General features: G+C 38.4%; 1 protein-coding gene across 2 annotated transcripts in view; it reads right to left on the reverse strand.

The window, feature by feature from the left end:
• cntfr (ciliary neurotrophic factor receptor) overlaps positions 1 to 12,728 on the reverse strand; it is a 167,758-nt gene that overhangs the window by 16,667 nt on the left and 138,363 nt on the right. The window lies entirely within an intron of this gene.

The raw sequence follows: 12,728 nt of genomic DNA on the forward strand, positions 1-12,728 counted from the left end.
GTTAATATCAGTTAATGTTATTTTATCCGAATTAGGACGCAGAGCTCCGTCGTTGTTTATGCAAAACACAATTTATTACTCGGTTGATGCTCATTATCACTTTATCACCATATTCATCACTCTGAGGTTGGACTATTCATGTTTGCACACTGTTTGCATTATTTTATGTTAACATCCGTAGAGTAAGTGCTTCAAAAGTTTGAAAGGGGTTTTCAAGGTCTTCTATAGGAACTAAAGATTTTGACAGACACACAAACAATTAATTCACCATTAGGACATGAGTTTTGTTTTTTCACCTCCAGTTGTTGAATACCACAGGGAAACAGTGCCATCCTAATACTATGGAAGCAGAGTATAGACTAATATGCAGAAAAACTCACATTCCAAAGCAATCCAAACAACTGGTCAATTGGTAGTTTTGGTACAAATCAAGCTATGTATAAAATTACTAGCTGTGTAAGCCGATCTCAGAAAACCTTAGCTGATCTGACTAATGTTAGCTGACCACAGCAATGTTGGTTGATCGCAGTGACATTAGCAGTAACGTGGGCTGATCAGAGTACAATTGACTGATTGCAGTACCATTAGCTGATCACTGTAACATTAACACAGTAATGTTGGCTGATCACTATAAAATGAGCTGATCACAGAAATGTTGGTTGATCACTGCATTAGTAACATTAACTCATTGTAGTACCATTGGCTGATCACTGTAACGTTAGCTGATTGTAGTAACACTGGCAGATGACAGTAACATTGGCTGATCACTGTAATATTAGCTAATCACAATATTGTTAGCTGACCACTGTAACATTAGCTGATTGTAGTAATGTTGGCCAATGTCTGTAATACCATTGGCTGATCACTGTAACATTAACTGATCAAAGTACCATTGGCTGATAACTGTAACATTAACCAAATCACAGTATTATTAGCTGATCATTGTAACATTAGCTGAACACAGGATTATTAGCTGACCACCGTAACATTAACTGATCACAGTACCATTGGCTGATCACTGTAACCTTAACTGATTACAGTACTATTAACAGATCACAATACAGTTGGCTGATCACTGTAACATTAGCTGATCACAGTACCATTGGCTGATCACTGTAACATTAGCTGATCACAGTACCATTGGCTGATCACTGTGACATTAGTTGATCAAAGTACCATTGGCTGATCACAGTACTGCTGACCGATCACTGTAACATTAGTTGATCACAGTATTGTTAGCTGATCACCGTAACATTAGCTGATCACAGTACTGCTGGCTGATCACTGCAACATTATCTGACTGTAATTAAGTTAGTTAATATCCCCCTTGTTAGCTGTAGTACATGACAAGCCTTTTTCAACATATGACTTTTCGAATTATCACCAGGAGTAAATAAAAAAAATCTGAAGTAACAAAAGCTAAGAAAGTGACCAGTCAGACCAGTTTGATAGAGATATACCAGAAACCAGAAACAATCTAATTAGAAATTAGTGTAATACATATGCATCATTATGGGAATTAGAAAATGAAGTAGGTCTACAATGTGGACCTCAATAAAATTTAGATCCGGTTTACAGCCCTAGAAACAATCAAAAAACGATTAACTCTTCTTGATTTAACTTTTTTAATAAGAGCGCAATGAACTCTGCGAAATGGCTTCAATTCATTCTAATTACAAAAACTTTAAAAACTACACATGGACGCCTTCCTCTTCGATTCAACAGTATAAGGAGGGGGCAGTCCAAATTCATCCCATTTCTCAGAAGGTTCAGGGCGTGCAGCGTCACAATCGGCACCTCATTGAATATTATCCACAGGCTCTATTTTAATCTGTATTTCTGAGATGGCTGCTGAAAAAAGGCTTAACCCATACAGTGAAGGGGAACCGGTGAGAAAAGAGATTTGTACATGCTTTGGAGATTACATAAGGGAAAGGCCAGTGACCCCCGTCTCCCATCCCCATCCTGTCCAATTTAACTCTAACACCCTATACTGACTTCAGGCTTTTGGTATGGAAATTGAGGCTTTGAGGGACCCAAATTCTTTTATCCAGGACTGAAATTCTTGGGCTTCTTGCATGCTGCTTGTGTATCCAAGGCCAATTCAATATAAACCCCCAGTGTGCGCAGATTCAGTGGAACATAGTTCATTTTTTTTCCATTTTCTTAAGTAAGAAAGCATAGTACACTTAAGCAAAATTGAAAACAAAAAAGTTCAACAGGTTTCAGAAAACTTTCAGGGTTAACCTCCTTGTTTTTTTTTTCCCTTGGAAAATAGTTTTTGACACACTGGCCATGCATAACAGTGTTTAATTGGTTCAGTTCCCTGAACATGAACCCAAGGAGGCATGGGTAAAATGTCGTCAGAGCCGCAAAGCTCTCCATAGCGCCTCCTCGGCTTTGCGTCGTAAAATGTAAATACGATCGGCAGCTGAGCCGGGAGGATGTCTGTTGTCATGGAAATAAAAAGCAATTATGTGCCACTTCCAACATTCACATCTGACTTTCCAGTGATGGGATGAAATTGGTCGGGCGAAGCCGGGGCTGTCACTCAAGCTAATGAGAGCAATTCCCTGAGCCCCGATCCATTGGCTTTCTGCAGCACGCCAACAGGTTTAATGGATAATGGTCCATCCGGCTACCCTGCCTTTGATGCCAAGCTGACGACGGCGCAATTAATATCAAAGCAAGAAGAAACACCTTTCTAATTATCAAAGAAAAAAATGCCAATGCCATCTCCTGGAACTTTGTTATCAAATGAGAGTTTATTAACTATTTCTGTCTGTTTAATGGCGATTCAGTGATACTGAAAGGAAGTATTTTCTCTAATTATTAATCACAACATGTCTCGCTATTAGGCTGTGAGTAAACAAAGGAAATGAGCCAATCTAGATCTCTCATGCTCACAGTACTTTCCTGCCTTACAAACACACATATTGAAGAGTATACCCCATGGTAGATGCTCTTCCTTAAGATTGCTGCAAGCTGTAACATAGAACAAGGCTTAGGAATACACAAACCTTTTATGTTCTGACCTCCCCAGGATTTCCCCAATGATATGGCAGGAAGCAGTTGGAAGCAATAGAACCCAAAGCTTTTTCACCAGTTCCTACTGCTTTCAGGCCATTGGAACAACCTCACCAAGGCAAACTGAAAAATAATCCCAATGTCCCTTCAACCTGCTTTATCATGTTGCAAGAACTGACTCTATTAAATATTAATACTGGTATAAAATAGCCTGCACACACACACACACACACACACACACACACACACCACAGCACAGAATTTCAACATGTAATTATTATTAATGGTTATGATTTTCATTTTCTTTTGATTGCTAGTTTCAAACAAAATAAATCAAAAATCATCTGATCTTCTTACTCTGATTAAGCTTTAAAGTGTTAGCAACATCATAGCCATCTTTGTTTTTAGCCACTTAGCACTTGGCAAACCAGCTAGTTAAGAAAAGCTGGGAGAGTTTGTAATTCACTATGGTTTCAAAAAATATATTTTTCTTTCCGTAATGATTTTGGACTTCTTACTACCTTTTCTGCTTACTATTTTCCAGGGTCATCTTGTGACAGAATGCTTCAGCATATCATTGTTTAGATATTATATTTGTTACATAACATGTTTTTAATTGATTTATTATTAGACCTAGCATCTGTCATACAAACCATTACAACAGAAAGGCTGAAATGTAAGAAAAAGCAGAAGGTGTCCCCATGTCTGTTTCTGGGTGCTCAAGGTGTCCCAAAGTTTATTCTGGTGCCCTTGTCTCCTATGTCTGTTTTTGTATACTCAATGTGTCTCCTGGTCTATTTTGGTGTCATTAGAGTGTCCCCAAGTGTATTTTAGTGTCATTAAGGTGTCCCCAGATATTTTTAGCTGTCTTTAAGGTGTCCCCAGGTCTATTTTGGTGTCATTAAGGTGTCATCAGATATCTTAGGTGTCTTTAAAGATCCTCATGTTTGTGTCCCCAGGTCTATTTTGGTGTCCTTAAAGTGTCCCCATGTCTATTTTTCTGTGCTCACGGTGTCCCATGGCTTATTTTGATGTTATTACATTATCCCTTGGTCTATTTTGGCATCCTTAAGGTGTCCCCAATCAACATCTTCTGACCAATCAGATATAGTAATTCAACAGTGAAAGCAGTCAAGTGATACAACAGTGCTTTTTTTTTGGGTGCTTGTGTTGACTTGAACAACTTAAATGAGATTAATAGTTTGACAGACTGAATTGCCAGCAAAGTGTTTGGACCATTTCCCTCTTGTTCTAAAAGATTTGTGCTGAACAAACAGCCTCACTCATACTAAAACACTTCAGACAAACATTTTTGCCAATTGTCAAGTCACTGATGTAAATTTCGAAAGCATATTGTGATCTTCAGGCGGTATAAATCTCTTAACCAAAAGGGTAATAAATTATCAAGTGCTTTGAATCCCCAGTGGACTCTACTGGACTTATAGCTTATCGACAGAAGGCTGTTTCCATCGACAGGCCTTGAGCTCAGATGCTACTTTTCTAATTGATTTAAATATGAATGACAACAAACCCTTCCTGACCTTCAAACAGCTGTTTGCATCACACTTTACTTGAAATAAAGTCAATACATAGATTGTTTTAAGCTTTCTATAGGCCAATACAATTGAACACAAAAGAAAATATTTATCTAGCACTACTTTTTTTCAGAGTTCAATTATAAACCAGTGCATACCATAAATTATAGTATTTTCAAGTATTATAGCAACTGACTGTTAAATTAATGAATTTGTTCAGTCAGATGTTAGCATCCCTATGTAGTTCATTTATTTGAATGTGCCTCATTAACATGTGTAATGACCTACAGCGGTCACTTTTACTTTATTAAGTCTTAGTTACGGTAAGCAGACTCAAATTCTCAGGCAGATTGCTGTGAGCAGTCAAGTTAAGAGCCAGTGGGAAAAGAAGGAAAGAGCTACTGTAAACCACTCCCCACCCCTGCCCCTAAACCCTGCCCCCTGCCCCTAAATCCTGCCCCCTGCCCCTTCCTCTCTCCCCTGCCCCTTCCCCTGCCCCTCACCCCTGCCCCATCCCCTGCCCCATCCCCTGCCCCTTCCCCTGCCTCTGCCACACAGTTCCCAGATCTAGAGAAGGATATAAAAAGTAATGTAATGCAGCCATTTCTATCTATCTATCTATCTATCTATCTATCTATCTATCTATCTATCTATCTATCTATCTATCTATCTATCTATCTATCTATCTGTCTGTCTGTCTATCTGATTTACCTCACATCACACTTTTCACCATTTCTTACTTGCACTGAAGGAGCATTTGTTAATCTAAACCCATGTTAAATGTCATGATTTCATCATTCCATAGTTTTGCACTCAGCTGTGTGTGTAGTTACTAATTAATGTACAGTCTGAAACAGTATCATTAAACTCACACTACATGTCTGATTAAAGCATTTAAAAGTACTACAAGTTAATCAGCAGGTTCGCTTTCCTTTCGTGGATTTAACCTGAGTTTCCCCAAGTTTCAACAATATTTCCAGCCAAACTACATCTCATAAATGACGCATTTGTGATGCACAGACATCGTTCCATAATCCCCATTTCCCTTTTCCGTTCTCTGAAAATAAATCTTACATTATATTCATACTCTCCGTACTTATACTTTGCCTTTGTTTGTGAAAATTTCCTTTGCAATTATTTGCTATATCACAAGATCTAGTTGGCTGCAGGATATTTTCTAACCAGCCCAATTTGGTGTAAAAACCAAGACTCATTTGTGGTTATTTGCTGCTGCTGCTGCTGCTGCCACCACGCTGACAATGTTCACAAAAAGAGCATGGGGCAGTGTGATTCCAGCCCCGATGTGCCTCTATTACATGTTGCACTTTTCATTTTAGATCAGGAAGCACAATAAGAGCAAGAGAAGTGCAAAATCTAGAAAGGAAATTTTTAGCAAAAGTGATTAGCAAAAGTGATTAGCAAACTAAAGGTCACTTACAATGTATACAGCTGTGAATGAAGGCCTTTGTTTTTTAGATTTGTTAATCGGATGCTCTGAAGCATATGCCGCCACTGCTGTCTCTTACGTTTGTGAAAACAACAACAACTACATATCAAATTTTCCCTTAAAAATCACATCACGAGGTGCACCAAGGTGCCCTCAGTTGTGCTATTTATGCTCCATCCTTGTCAACAAAATAGAAGAGTAATACTCTTTACAAATCAGAAAGCAAAGCAATGCTGTTTATTCAGTATATTGGAATTCATTGGGAGGGGAGGAAGAGCGGACTGATGAAGAAGTGAGAGGAAGACAGAAAGAGACAGCACGGAATTGCATGCATTTTTACACCGTGAGCCACAAAAAAAAGAGGAACAGAAATCGGCTGTATAACAAGATGTGAAAAAGGTTTGAGTGTCAGCATATGAATGAGACAGAAGGACTGATCAGTGTGATGATAGATAATGACGAATAATAAGCACTTGCCATGGCCAGTGTTAAAAAGCGACCATGGTTGATTACAGGCGTGATAGAATTACATGTTAGGCAGAGGAATGGTTTGATAAAGTATGTGTTGTAACCAGAAAATTGTTACAGGACACCAAAATAATAAGAAAAAAAAATTTACTAGTGTTTTTGTCCATGTAATAAAGGATGGAGGAGGGTAGGGCGCGGTGAAGGAGTCGGCTTTCATGAGCTTGATGTCAGAGCAGACTGGCCCCCTTTTTGCCTCTAATTTCCTTTGCCATGCTAATGGTACTGCAATGCTGGGGACTATTGATTAATCTAAGTGCCGGCTGGAGGAGGAGAGTGACTTTTGGCAGAAGCACAAGAGCCCATTAAAACCAGGGCAATGGAGACAGAGGAGGAGATGGGCCATGCAGCACGACTGTGGAGAAGAGAAGAGAACAACAACAGAGAAAAAGCTCAGGAACCCAATTGAAATGCAAGGAAAGGCCACACGGATAAAAGCGACTCCTGATGACCCTTGAATTCTTTCATGGTGTGAAGGCGTGCAGAGATGATGAGTCGAGTGTGGGAGAAAAACGACGAATAGAGAAGAGCTTTTGATGCCGTTCCCATTAAGGATGAGCCACTGCTAGGGAGCAGGTCTCCGCAAAGAACTAATTAGTCCCCTGAAAAGTCTCTGTGCGTGTGCAAGTCTTATGAAAGTGTGTGTGTGGGTGTGTGTGTGTGTGTCAGAATAGATAGGGCAAAGGAAACACACCCTAGAGCCACAGGCTTTGTATTCTGACAAGATCGATAAATGAGTTGGGGAATACTACCCAAGGCTACCAAGGACTCATATGGAAGAGCACTAGCTTTAGCAATAGCATTCCTGTTCACCATTTTTTGCCCTGAATGAATAAATTTCCTGAATGACTTTTGGATGGACCGAGCCACTGAGTAACACAGAATAGTTAGTAAACTTGCACATTTCATCCATATGTACAGGTACATGCAGGTACAGCTGACCATTCATGCCCTGAATACACAAATCCATGTACAGACAAGCCACATACACACACACACACACACACACACACAAGGAACAACGGCCAGCCCAATTCCCAGTGCCCTCTGCATTATGACTCACTGCCATCAGTGCCAAAATGGATGGGGACTGAAAAGTGATATCATGGCTGTGAGCTGTCTAATGGCTAATGCTAACTATGAAACATGGTCAGATAGTCAATAAATTTTTGCGAGTGTATTGATATCTGAGCCTCTGCGTCTACACACTCTCTAGGTGCAAAAAAAAAGCAACATAAATATAACAGTATTGAACATTTTACCAGTTATTTGAACAAATATAGCTACTCATAATTTGTGAATGCTTAAGCCTGGGCCACAATACATGTGTGAGGTTAAAAATGTTGACACACTGATGGATTTTGATAGCTTTTCGTTCTAGATCGTTCTTTAGTTAGTAGAACCAATATCCCTACTTACACCAGAAACTATAAAACCCAGATCTGTCAGGATTTCTTGTGAACAAACATGAAATGTCAGCTGACAATTCAGCTCATCTGTCATTGGTCATTAGGCTTTCAAGCAGAACGTCAATATCGCCTTCTGCTCCTGATTCAGTCCGCTACTGGATGTTGAGTCATAAATACTGAACTTGCTTAGCATTTTAAATCAGGATGACCAATGACGGAACGATGAGTAGATTGGATGGGTTAACACTGGATTTCACGCATCACGGAATGATCTAGAAGGCTAATCGTTTGAGACAAGCTGAAAATCAGGACAGCTGAGGGAGTCACTTTCTTATAAAAGAAAAACAACAATTAATTTTTTACTTAAGACTTGGATCAATTTGGTTCATGTTACCACTTCTGACTAGAGCCATGCACATCTGTCTAGTCATCTTTAATCTTTTTTTTTCCAGAACAAGCCATGTTGTCATGTCACAAAACTGACCAGATATGAAAATCCGTCCTTTCTTGACGCTTCAGCTAAATCATTTACATACAGTAAATACATGTGAAGCCTCAGAAGCCTCAGTGGTTTAGATGCTCGACAGCCAGCAATTTAAAAAAAAAAAATTTCTACTACAGAATTTTTCAAGCGCAAAGTATTTCAATCCACTTAAAATATTTTGATGGAGTCACTACAGTCTTGCCTCAAGGTGTTTTTTTTAGTATAAAAATTATAAACAACATGACCAAAAAACATGACCACACACACACGAAAAAAAAAAAAGGTGAAACCTGAATATCTGCTGAAAATATATCCTTCCACTATTCTCTAAAACCGGTGTTGGACTCGTGATGATTATTATGGACGTCCATAAATTATTCAAAATCTACATGCTTCCTGCAACTCTCCTAGCGCCATATCTTACTACATTCTGGCGTCAGATGCAGCCTTTAAAAACCTCAACCATCAGTGTAATTTGTTAAAAAAAAACCCTCAGCAGACTTAAACACTGATCAGTCACACAGCCGTGATCACCTGTAATAGGATACACCTTCGGGAGCTGAACTAAGAAGCCCGGTGTCCTTTAAGACAAAATTTTTTTCTACGCCTGCGATCCAAGAATCCCGGGTCATTTCTCTTTTAGGCGAGTGGCAGCGGCGGTGCTCGTTAAGTCCCGACATTAAAGGCATCATTTCTGGAAACGAAAAGGAGAGGAAAGACAAACGGCCTGCTATGTTCGCTTTTTGCACCCTTCTCCCGTCTCCTCTCCGTCCGTCCGTCCTCTAGCCTGCTGCTTTTATTGGACGGCAAAGTGAAGCGTGAAACACATGTGGCCATTTCACTGCCGTCTCAGGCCTTTTCCCTCTCTCAGCACTCTCAATCTATCACTTGCTTCTCCTTTTCTCTTGAGGAGAAAAGGTAATGCTTAGCATGCTTTTCAGCAAAAATAACTCAAAAAGCATAAACAGCCTTTTGCTATTAATTTGCTTCATTTAGACGTTAATAACAGGGAAATGAAATAAAAGTAACAATTCAACTGTCAATATGGAAATAAGTCTTCCATTGAAGCATAAAGATCAAACTGCGGTCAGCCGCTGAACTTTCCGAGATGCCGTGGTTATCTTTGAAAGCTCAGTGCGACATGTTGGAGCATGTCAAGGCTTTCTGGCAGCAGATTTCTCCTCATTCCTGTCTCCAGACAATCAATGGCAATCGAGCCTGAACAAGGATCTATTGAATTTCCCACTGCAGCCATTCTTCTCAACAATACTGCAAAATCACACGTCTACTGAACCATTATATAAATGCCAATGCAGAGAATGCATGAGGTAGTTATACTGTACTCTGTTACACCTCACTGATGGTCTGAGCACTGCAGAGGGGGACAAAGAAATCCGCTCATAGATAAAACACAGAGAAAACACATTCCTACTTGATGTAGTCGATATGGCGGTTGAGGATTTCTAAATAGAATTTAAAAGTCATTTCTTTAGCAAGGTACAAGGTTTTATCTGCTCTGACAATCTTCCTGTGATTGTCTTCTCTCGATCTTCTGGGAGCTTGAAACACGGTCAACTCACAGATTTACATTTATGGCCCTGTCGTAACCGCACGTTTCCAATTAATTTAACTGCAGGTGCTGAATAATTTATAGTATGCACTGAATAATATTGAATAGCTAAATAAGTTGAACGAGGGTCAAGACCTCTTCATATCCTACACAATATTGACTACGTGCGAGTGGAAAGCTGTACAGTCCATAACCATACCAATAATTCATTGACTCATAGCAGTTTTTGACCTTATATACTTTTAAACTCGTCTTTTATTACCGTCTTTTGAATTAATAAGAGCGCTGGAATTGTGTGAACTCATGAACTTGCACTGTAAATTCCTATTAGATCTCTCTGAAGCATAAATAACTTTTGCTGTTATGTTTTTAATCATCTACAGCTTTTTCTCCTCTCTGTGCTGGCTGCTCTGGCAGGTTGATTTCATGTGGGTCGTCTTAATGCAAATATAAGTCAATATCTTAGCACAAATCAAGAAAGTGTTTTTTTTAAAAAAAATTCTTTTAAATTCGATTAGATTCAACTTTATTGTCACTGCACATGTGGGTACAAGGCAACGAAATACAGTTAGCATCTAACCAGAAGTGCATTTTCGCAGTGGAAATAATTAGCAATTAATAAGAGCTTTTGATATATATTAGCTTAGTCTTCAATGGAAAATAATCCACACAATTCATCCACAACAGCACACACTAGCACATGTTAACCGACACACACCCACACACACACTATCAACCAGTCAAGTCCACTGAACTGCTTTCAGTCACATATTTTCACCTTCTAACATGAACACGAACACGAGCACCTCTGCGAGGCCCGAGTCGTCCATCAGTCAGTGACGTCTGACTCGGAGAAATGGATGGCTTCCTACACTTTGACCTGTCTCTTTCATCTCTCCAAAGCCCTCTTACAATGATACAGTGAGTGTTATCATATGTGAGACGCAGCTGAGACATGGGCCTCTACATCACAGACGAAGTAAAGTGAAGGAAAAGAGTATTAGCTTTCCTGTAGTGGATAAACTGTCTGTATTTGGCTCAGACTCGCAAAGGTCAATATTTAAAGAAGTCCCTGGGTGAATTATGGGAAGATTTAAGAATAATTTCAGGTCATCGTGTTCAGCTGAATTGATAAAAAAAAAAAACTCTATAGTCTGGTGTGTGAAGTATATAAAGGGTTACAAAGTCAGTAATGTTGTGGCTTTAAAAAAAAAAAAAAAGTTTAAAAAAATTAAGAGAAAAGAAGAAAAAAGTGGTTAAAAAAAAAATTACGTGGAGGAGAAAACACAAAAAAAAATAACCAGCAATGCATTTACAACAATTAAGCATCTGCTTCTTCTTTTTTTTTCTTCTTTTCTTTTTATTGAATAAATACGCACAGACTTTAACTTAACATTTACGGCTTGTTTATGCTCTGGCCCCAGCTACAGACCAATATCAGGAAATATGTACATGTAGTAAAAGTTCAGTACACAAAGTTTTACAGAAACAGGATGTTATGAACTTGGCTTAAACAGCTAGTGATGGACTTTTGTTTGAAATGTTCCAATCCTCTGGAAACTATGGCATACACCATGAACCAAATATTAGCAGAGTTGTCAAGTGTGTGTGAACACACCTTACCCCTCGCTTCACCCTGAAAATCCTCTGCTGATCAAATACACTACCAAAGTTTCTACCTTCTTTCATTGCCTTAAATATATTGTACTAAAGGGACCTGTCCAGGGTGTACCCCTGCCTTTCGCCTTATGTGTGCTGGGATAGGCTCCAGCAGACCCCCGTGACCCTAATTAGGAATAAAGCGGGTATAGACAATGGATGGATATTGTACTAAAGGATTATGAACAATTAAATAATTATGTAATGAAGTTATTACCTTTATATACCTCTTTTCTGAAACAAAATGTTAAATAAATAAATAATAAAAACATTCATTTGAACGCAATACCATGCAAAAGTTTGGTTACTGTAGATTGAATTATCTTTAAATATACTTTTTCTTTTTTTTAATTAAAAAGTACTTTTTAAATGTCTTAAAAATGTATTAAAAATCATATAATTGAAATTTTAAAAAAAAATTTCATTTAAATGCACCATTTATTTAATGCACCTTATATGTATATTTACATATATAATTTTATTTCTAATTACATATTGTAAATAAGACGTTTTTTCTTACAATAAAAAAAACTTTTTAAAATCCCCTAACAAGTAGTTTTTTAATATAGAAGCAATCAGGAGCTTGGCCTATTTAGGAAGTTTAAGAAGAGCCTCCTGGGTGAAGTTCCTCACTGCGGTGCTTGAGAATTTGTAGTGTTAATGTTTTCATTATTATTCTAAATGAGAAGAAAAAAAAAACCTTAGCACCTTGGCTGAATAAGTGTGTCTAAACTGTTGACTATAGTGTGCATAAAATCAGCAATAAATCTGTTTAACAGGTTTTCGCTCAGATATTTAAACTGTGCATCAAAAACTGAAGGTTTTATGGAGCAATTATATTATGAAGCATTAATCAATTACTGGAATATGAATTACATCTTATAAAGCCATAAAATATTTCTTAGTTTCCTTGGAACTGCTAACATATTTCTCGGAAAATGATTACTTCTCACACCTGCTCAGTGTATTTTGTGTCTCAAATCATATGCACATGAATAAAATGGTGGGATACTATACTGCCTTGGTATCTAACATGTGCCAGTATCAGTGAACACTATTTAGTATGGCAGTT

The sequence above is a fragment of the Hemibagrus wyckioides genome, linkage group LG16 (genome assembly GCF_019097595.1).
Source record: "Hemibagrus wyckioides isolate EC202008001 linkage group LG16, SWU_Hwy_1.0, whole genome shotgun sequence".
In the NCBI taxonomy this organism is placed as follows: Eukaryota; Metazoa; Chordata; class Actinopteri; order Siluriformes; family Bagridae; genus Hemibagrus; species Hemibagrus wyckioides.